This window comes from Myotis yumanensis, unplaced genomic scaffold, assembly GCF_028538775.1.
Source record: "Myotis yumanensis isolate MYYU_CA2020_CCGP unplaced genomic scaffold, mMyoYum1.0.hap1 SCAF_6, whole genome shotgun sequence".
In the NCBI taxonomy this organism is placed as follows: Eukaryota; Metazoa; Chordata; class Mammalia; order Chiroptera; family Vespertilionidae; genus Myotis; species Myotis yumanensis.
In genome coordinates, this window is record NW_027223757.1 from 41,796,271 (window position 1) to 41,806,533 (window position 10,263).

Here is a 10,263-nt window from a genome sequence, read left to right on the forward strand (position 1 = left end):
GGGTATAGGAAGATAGCTACCAATGAAGCAATCATTCCTTAAAAGTATATTCCCTCTATTTTCTAATCTATAATAATAAAAGTGTAATATGCTAATTAGACCAGATGTCTTTTTGTACGACCTTCCGGACAAAGTCAGGGCTGTGAGGGAAGCCTGGGTCCTAGGCACCCAAGGGAAGCTGGTGCCAGCAGCTGGGGAAAGGAAGGCCTACTCTTGCACAAATTTCATGCATCGGGCCTCTAGTGATTTTATAAAACCAGAGAGAAGAGGAGTATCAATAAGGTGGCATTTGTGTAGTAAACTCTTTCAGGACAAGAAATATGACGCTATAAATGGAGTATTATATAGCATACATTTGTTCAATATAAACTCATAAATACCTAGGATGGACTTTGCACTAGTTATTGGAATTATAGGAGTAAACATTACAGAATCATTCTCACTGTCCATCGTTTAAAAGTACGAAGTCATAGAAACTTTCTAGATGTGTGAATGTAACTTTTTTAGTGGTGAAAATAGGACTTTAAATGACTGGCCAAGTTTTATATATTTTAAATGTCTTGTTAAGGGAAAAAGATTAAGTATAAAATTTCCCTTCAGCAATTTACTTATAATGATAAAGGAATTCAGTAATTAAAAGAATGTGTGCTCATACGCATCATTAAAATGATAATTTGTTAAAGCTTTAGAACAAATAATATGCACTACATTCCAAGATTAAACAGAATATTAATTATTCATCTCTTCAATTTATTTAGGTTATTTTTTATGACCATCATTTGCTTTTGTATAATGTTTTAGTTATATCCAGAATAAGGTGAATGAATGTGTTCTGATTCTATGAGGAAACATGGGCCTTCCTTATCTTACCTAATAATAGACAAACATGTAAATTAACCATCCCTCCGCTATGCTCACCAGCCAATCAGGAGAGTATGCAAATTAACCCAACAAAGATGGTGGTTAATTTGCATACGTAGGGGCGAAGCGGCAGAGTGAAGACTGAAGGCTTCCTCTGGAGCTGCAAAGACTGAAGGCTCCATCTGGAGCCACGAGAGCGAAGACCTGGGTCCCAGGTGCTGGCGGAAAACCGGTGCCGGCAGCCAGGGGAAGGGAAGGCCTATTGCACGAATCTCTTCATGCAATAGGCCTCTAGTCTGTATATATAAAAGCTTAAGTGACAGTTTGACTATTCGACTATTTGACCAGTAGCTATGATGCACACTGACCAACAGGGGCCAGATGCTCAATGCACAGGCATGGAAACATGGAACAGACTGATGAATTTCAGAAGAAAGGGGGAAGGAGGTAGGGTGGGAAGAGATTAACCAAAGATCTTACATGCATACTAGAGGCCCTGTGCATGGATTCATGCACCAGTGGGGTCCCTTGGCCTGGCCTGTGCCCTCTTGCAATCCGGGACCCCTCAGGGGATGTCAGAGAGCTGGTTTCAGCTCAATCCCCACTGGCCAGGTTGAGGGACCCCACTGTTGCACGAATATGTACACTGGGCCTCTAGTTTTAAAATAAGTGTTCTAAATTCTTGGTTAATTTTTGCTGTAATGTACAATGAACCACAAAGAAAACTCTTATTAAAAGATTTTAATTGGTTATATAATTTTTTCTAAATTTTGAGGCCCATGTATATTTTGGAATATAGTAATTAAAATACCCTCTTATTTCTGAATGGATCTTTAAGCTAGTGAGAAAAATGTGTGTATTAACTCTCACTACGAATATTAATTGGAAATCACCTGTTAGCAATGCTGCTAGGTATTAGACATATTTAACTGTCTCTAAAATTTTCCTTTTCATAGACTTATTCCCTGGTTTGTTATAAAATTGAACTGATTTCGCTTTTTCCTACCGAGTTTGTCCATTTTTTCCCTGTTTATTTTTCAAGATTCATTATAGTCGTATGTGTAACCCTCATCAAATGCTTAGATATTTGAATGCTTATCCTCTTTTGCAAAGAATAAGACTTGCACTTTTGTTTGCATTGGGCTATTCAGGTACACATCATAGAAGTCCAGGCAGAATACTTAAGTCACTGAAATGTATGTGTGTACTTGAAAACTATTTGATGATGATACCTTTTGCATGACTAAATATACATAGAAATGTAAATATTTCATACTTTTATAAAATATTTTTATGAGTGGCATTTTTTAAAGTTTTAAACTGATGAGCTTATAACTAATGCACATAATATAGGCTGGCACTGAATTCCTACAGTGAAAGCAGCATTCCTATAGCAACTCTACTTTTGGACACACACCACAAGTGCTGGTTCTACCTTCTGCTCCTAGTGAGAGAGAAAAAAATGCAACCTTTTGGGCTTTTTAATATAATGCAATAGGAAACATAATAGATTGTTAATTTGGTTAAGAAATATACTCTTAGAAATTCAGGTTTCTGGAACTTGTCACAGACCTCAGTAATTATTTCTACTTCCTCCCTAAACTGTCAAAACAATTTTTAAAATATTCATTTAATCTATATTAACAGTCTTCAGATTTCATTTTGTTCAATAGTAAAATAGATCCAGTGACAGATTATATTGTCACATATGGAGTATTTTATCTCTTCTTTATCTTCAGTCTGCTTCTCTCCTATTCTTGATCTTTGTTAATAACAATACCATACACTCCATCAGTAGAATAAAAACCTAAAAGTCAGATCTGAACCCTCAATCACCCTTTAACCTTTATATAATTGAGTGCCAATTCCTGACAATTGTGCTTCTTTACCTTCTTTCCACTTCAACTTTTTTTTCTATTACTTCTCCATACCTTCAACATATTTTACCCAATTGTTCACATTGTTTTAAATATTTTACATGATTTAAAATTAGGCTTTGTTGTGCTGTAGACAAATTCATTATCTTAAATTATATGTAATCCTCTTTTTCAGTAATGTAATTTCTTTATATTGTAAAGAAACCTTTCATTTAAGCTATTTAGGAGCTTAATTCTAGTTCATCTTTTGTTTCTATTTAAAAAAAACAACAACACATTTAATGGATGTTTTACTGTGAGCAAAATACTTATTAAAATTTTGAAAATATAAAAAGTATAAGAAGAAAAATTTTGGCTTATAATTCTATAAAGAATTCTAGTTCATTTTGTATTAATGATGTATAAAGTATATCACCATGTAAAGACCAATTTTCCTGCTCTTCTCATCCACATTGTTGTTTTTCTTAGAAATCTTGAATTTAATTGGAGAATATTATAATTTATGTAATGATCATAAGTTATAACATTAATTAATTGTTTGTATTATTATGCAAATTGCATTTTCCAAAAAATATATTTAATATTCAGATTTATTAACATAAGAAAAGTATAGTAATTCTATATTGTATTGTTAGTTCTAGTACATCTGACTTCTTATGTTTTTGATTTACTAATTTTGATTCAGTACTTGAATAGTTGTTTTTACAACAATGATTAACTTAAAGTTTTTCAAGCAATTCTTGACAGAAAAGCAAGTAAGTGCTTTGATTTCTAAGACCTTGTACATTATATTTATTTTAATGATCTATATAGTTAAAGTCTTATCTGTACATAAAAAAAGTCACTGCAGGTAAAAACTGAATATTAAAATATTTATTGGCATTTCTCATAGTGTTGTTATTTACAGATAGGAATCTAAAGTCCTGCATGATTTTTGTACTTCTCTATAATATTTTATGTTTGCTTATTGTTTTTTTTGTATCTCTTCTATCTTGTTTTTATTTCCTATTATCTTCTGTTGACTGAATGATGACTCACTATTTTCCTATAAAAAATAATTGATATGTACTTGAAGTTCAATATGTGAATGATACCCTAAGTCGGAGATGCATTTGTATACAACATGGAAAGCAATATGCTTATGCATTATCAACCATCTGCTATTATAATGGATAACTAGATGCATATAACATAGTATTGGGCACATGAAAATTCTCCATAAATATATCATTTTACCTCCCTTTTCATTTGGGTAGAATATATCTGAGTATTTTTTTATTAAAAATACTAGGGATTTTCAAAACATTGTTGGATATGTAAAGATGCCTTAATTATTAGATGAGAAAATGGCTCAGCATACCTTGGAACTTTCTATATTTAAAAAATTAAGTAATACTTCCTTAATTAATTAATACTTTAGAATAATAACTATAACAAACTTCCATAATACAGAGCATTACAAGTAGATATAGAAAGTTCCCACACTTGGAAATTGACCCTTAATTCTAAAGATATCTCTGTTACTATTAATTACATGCTACTATTTAGTCACTCAACATATTGAATTTCAGAGCTCTAATCTTAAAATAAGGTCTGAAGATGTTTCAAGGACCTGCTTGATCTAAGCAATTTCAATTATATTAAATAATTTCAAATATCAACACATAACCAAGCTGTTTCTTTGTTTTTGAAATTAATTTTAGTTTTTTATTACTTCCACTTTTTGTGTTCTACTATCTGCCATTGAGACATGCTGTAGTTTTCCTAATAAAATTAGCCCATTCAGTTCCTTTAGAAATTTATCTCATTCATCTCACATATGTGAGTTCAGCTGCTGGTCATCTCTAAAAATTCTGTTTTTCTAACTCAAATTTTAGAGTTGTATCAATTCAGTAAAAACTGAATCACCCTTCTTGACTTTAAATTATCTTACAAAGTTATAAAATAGTGTGCTGGAGAATTATATTGGCCAATGTATCATGAAACGTTGAAGAAAGAGAATAGAAAGTAAGTGGCCCTTAAAATTCTTAGAATGGAACAATCATATGCTTCTATAATTTAAATTTGTCTCTTTAGTTTTCTAGGCTTGAAAAAATTTACTATAGACATGTGGGTTTCTCTGTTCCTATTTTGACATCTGACTATTTTATCGAGTCAGTGAAAAATTAAGCAAAACTAAGTATTTCTCTGTCACTCTACTTTTGTCAAACAGAAAAATAACTGCCCCTCTCTTAGTTAGGTTTGGATATGTTCTTTTCTGTAAATACTGCTAGCCCTGAACTAATGAAGACAGCATTGTCACACATTACCATCACCCATACAAAATGTATGAATGTTTTCAACAGGAATCATTTTATGCAATATTCAAGTGTAAGTTCTTATCTTTTTTCGGAGAGGCCAGAATCTTATTGAAAATTGAGTAAGACCTTCTCCCACAACTTAACATCAAGAAATTTTATCAACAGAAAGTAATGGATACTAAAATATATGAAAATTAAGATGTAAACAACAAATAATTATTTTATTTCTTTGATTGACTTATAGTATGAAATTTCAACACACAATACTTTAAAATTTAGCAAACATGGTCTCCTTGATGGACACAAAATTTGATCAAGCCTGCTTATTTTGATTTTCTAATTAAAATTGGTATAAAATATTACTGAAAGTGCTAGTCATTTTTCTATGTGCTTGCACTAAAATCTGCTGTACTTTATACTCTTAGTGAATCTGAATCTCCGGATGTAAAAATGAAAGTGTTCACCTGGACTCTGGGAGGGAAATAATTGTTAGATATCTGGAGTCTAATGATTGAGGAACCTGACACTCGTCTCTGAACCACTTTTTAGACCTGAGCTGATGGTGGTGCTGTGGGGGTGAATGCCTCAGGGCATAGATGACACTTTCTCTCCAAAGTTTCCACATGTTAGGAACAAGGTGCAGATCTGTCATTCAGAGAAGAGAGAGGTTTCCCTATCTTCTCAAGTCAAGCTATGGTAGTCTTTTTATAAATTATCAACAGATTATATTCTCATATCTACACTTTTATTATAATGTAGTTCTTTTCATAACAGAATTTCTAATGAGTCCATGATGTGTTTAAAGTTTGGCCCAATGTGCTTTTCTTAAAATGCTTTTTTAATATGATTTTATTATGTAATGTGATTCTCATGATTATTTATAAAAATTGTTCATGTATTTAACTATAAAGGATAACTTGCTAGATATGAAAAATGCACAACATAGATAACACTTTCAGTATATACTTGAAAGTTAATAACAATTGCTTTGAAATTATATAAAAATATAACTTTTAAACAACTATTTAATAAAACATTTTAAAAAATCAGTTAAAAACATTCAGAGACACAATGAAGAAAGTTGAGATTAAATATAATATATAGACAAAAACTGCACTCAAATAAACATGTATAGTATTTTCTTAAGGACAAATCTATAATAATAAAAAGTGTAAAATACAAACCGACCCAACAACTGAACAGCAGAACAACTGTCCGGATGACCTTCTGGACAACCATGCTATGACACTCTCTGGCACCAGGCCAGCCAAGGCATGTGCGATGCAATTGGTCGGGGCCGGCCATCACACCATGATTGCTCTGCAGAGGGAGGCCCAGGGCACCGACCGGTGGGGCGATCAATTGGGGGGATCCATGATTGCCCCAAAGAGGGAGGCCCAGGCTACCCTGAGGCAGCGCTGCGGAAGGTGGGCGGGGCCTCCTTCTGCAGGGGCGATTCATCACAGAGCCCTGGCTGGGTGGGCAGGGCCTACTCTCTGGGGCAATCGATCACAGGGCTCCTGGGCTGTGAGTGGGCACCAGCTGGGCTGAGGGACCCCGCTCCCCTGAGTGCACAAATTTTGTGCACCAGGCCTTGAGTGAAATAATAAAATGGATGAACATACTTCAATAAAATTTTAAATAATCTTAAGCATTACATTTAAGTAATTAAAAAAAGACTAGTAAAATAAAACATATGAGAGGGAGTTTTAATAAAACAAATTTTAAGTAATTAACTAAAATAGAAAAACTGAATATAAAGTCAAAAGCATGTTATTCCAAAAATGAATAAAACATATAACCCTTTGGTAATTCCTTTTTTAAGAACTGATTAAGATGTAATTCACATACCACATAATTCTTTAATTTAAAGTATGAAATTTAGTTTTTACTATATTCACAAGGCTGTGCAATCATACCACAGTCTAATTTTAGAACATTTCATTTCTTCTAATAAAAATCCATACACCTTAGCAATGACTTCCATTCTATCCTCTCTTTCCTCCAGACCTAAGAAACCACTAATCTACTTTCTGTCTCTATAGATTTGCCTATGTGACATTAAATATAAATGGAACTATACACTATGCAATTTTATGTGAATGGATTATTTCATCTAAATAATGTGTTCCAGGTTATTAAACTCATATTAGAATCATATGGCTTTATGATTCTAATTCTTTAACCTGTGAATTCGTGGAAGTATCACTTGATTTTCACATGTTGAACTGGCCTTACAAAAATATCCTAATTATCCATGGTATATAATTCTTTTTATGCACTCTTAGACTTAATTTGCTAATATTTCATTGAAGATTTTTACATCTATGTCCATGAGAAATATTGGCCTGTAGTTTCTATTTGATGTCTTTGATTAGTTTAGTATTAAGATAGTATTGGCTTCACAGAATAAATTGGAAGTATTCTGCTTCTACTTTTTGGAAGAGATTATAAAAAATTGATATAATTTCTTCCTTATGTGTTCAGTGGAATTCACAATAAACTCACCTGGGCCTGGTGTCTTCTGTTTTATAAGGTAATTTGTTATAGATTCAACTTCTTTAATAGATACAGGCTTATTCAGATAATCTATTTTTTCTTGTACGAGTTTTGGTAGATTGTGTCTTTCAAGGAATTGGTATAGAGTTCTTCCTAATATTCCTTTATTATTCTTTTAGTATCCATGTAATCCACAGTAATAGCCCCGCTTTCCTTTCTGATACAGTAATTGTCTTTTCTCTTGTTCTTTTAGTTAACCTGGCTTATTGATTTAATTGACATTTTCTAATAACCAGCTTTTGTTTTCATTGAATTTCTCTCCTGATTTTCTGTTTTCAATTTCAAGTCCCATGTGCCATAAGGCTTCCACCCTGCAAGGATTGGTCTGTGTGCAGATTGAGAAGAGTTAAGAAAAACCTCCTCAGTTGCCAGCAAAGCTCCTTAGAAGGTTCACTTCTGAATGGCCACCTATGCCCTTTCTTTAATAGTTCTCGTTGAAGCTATAAAAAGCCCTCTTAAATCACATAGGTCCATAAAGAAATTTAAAAAAAATCACACAGGTCCAAATAACATCAATGTCACAAGTCAGTAGAATTTAAAATGCAGATGGATATATAAATGTTGAACATTTTGTTTAATAACTTAATACATACAGCAAAGTACCATCATTTTCTCACAATAAATAACATTCCCCAAAAGAACCAGTATTTTTTTACAATAAAGAAGAAAATGAACTTTCTAAATTAGCTGGGTGATAAAGAAACAAAGGGACTATGTGAATATCTGTAGATGTAAAATAGTTCTTACTTAAAACATATATTTTGATAAATAATTGTAAACTTAACATGTATTTTATCTCCTAAAAAGTTAATGTTAAAATTGCTTTCTCAGAAGGATTAGAGCACATTTAATATAGGAAAGAAATGAAGCAGTTACAATTGTTTTTCTCCGTGAATAGAATGAAAGTATTGGGATTTTGCTAATAACTCTTGTTAATAGATTGTTTGTTAAAGGGAAACGATTCCATAGGTAGAAACATTCTGTATTCTCTAGAGTTTTTGATAATTTACTACATTCATTTTTAGAAAATATGAGCATAAATCTAATTATTGGTTCTGAATATGCATAATAGTTTGCTATCACAAACTATTTTGGCATATTATTGAAAAACATATTTTTAACCATAAATTAATTTTATGCTTGGCTGGACATATTTCTTTAATTTTGAGTTATGGGAAAACACATTTAAAGCAATATAGATTTAAAATGGAATGAGCTTTTTAATTTATAATAATTATATTTTATAATGTTTAAATTACTTGTGGAGTCTAAGAATTTAGGGGTTGGAAAGGGCATTAGGGATTACCTATTTCAGAAAAGTATTTCTTACCACTTACGCTATCTTTAAAAATCCAAAAATCTCAAAGTCGTTCTGAAAATAAACAAATAAGATATTTTCTGAGACAACATGGCAGTGGGCAGGACCAGAGCGAAGGTGAGAGTGTGAGTGGGTGGGCATGTGTGAGGGTGAGCATGGAGGGCGCGAGTGTGGAGGGCATCTGTCAGTGTGGGAGATCGGGGCGGGCAGTTCAGATGTTCCTGGTGGAGGAGCTGCTGGCTGCCATGCCTGCTGCTCAGCCCTGTGCTTCTCTCTCTTATTGAAAGACAAACATCACATGATCATAGCAATAGATGGAGAAAAAAGCATTCAACAAAATCCAACATGCTTTTTTTAAATAAACAGTCTCAGCAAAGTGGGAGTAGGTGAAGCATACATCAGCATAATAAAAGCCATATATGACAAACGTACAGCTAACATCATACTCATTGGTCAACACCTAAAACCATTTCCCCTAAAAACAGGAAAAAGACAGGGATGTCTGCTTTCATCATTCTACTCAACATAGTACTGAAAGTCCTAGCCACAGCAAGGACAAGAAGTAAAAAGAAAAAGAAAAAAAAGGCATGCAAATTGGAAAGGAGGAAGTATAACTCTCATTATTCACAGATGACATGATACTGTACATAGAAATCCCTAAGACTCCAAAAAATGTCTAGATTTAATAAATGAATTCAGCAATGTAGCAGGATACAAAATTAACACCCAGAGATATATGGCATTTTTATACACTATTAATGAACACTCAGAAAGAGAAACTAAAACAAAAACAAAAACAAAAAAAACAACAATCCCATTTACCATTGCAACAAAATTTAAGATACTTAAGAATAAACTTAACTAAGGAGGCAAAAGACCTATACTCTGAAAACTATATGACATTGAAAAAAGAGATAGAGGAAGATAAACGCAAGTGGAAGAATATACCGTGTTCATGGATTGGTAGAATTCACATCATTAAAATATCCATACTACCCAGAGCATTCTATAGATTCAATGCAATTTCTATTAAAATACAAATGGCATATTTCACAGATCTAGAACAAACACTCCAAGAATTTATATGGAACCAAAAAAAGACCCCGAATAGCCAAAGCCATCTTGAGAAAGAAGAACAAAGTTGGAGGGATCACAATATCAGATATCAAGCCACTGTAATCAAAACAGCCTGGTACTGGCACAAAAACAGGCATGTAGAGCAATTAAACAGAATAGAGAACCCAGAAATCAACACAAGCCATTATGCTCAATTAATATTTGATAAAAGAGGCAAAAGCATGGAATAAAGACAGAAAGAGTGAAAGGGAGGCAGGAGGGGGAGAGAGAG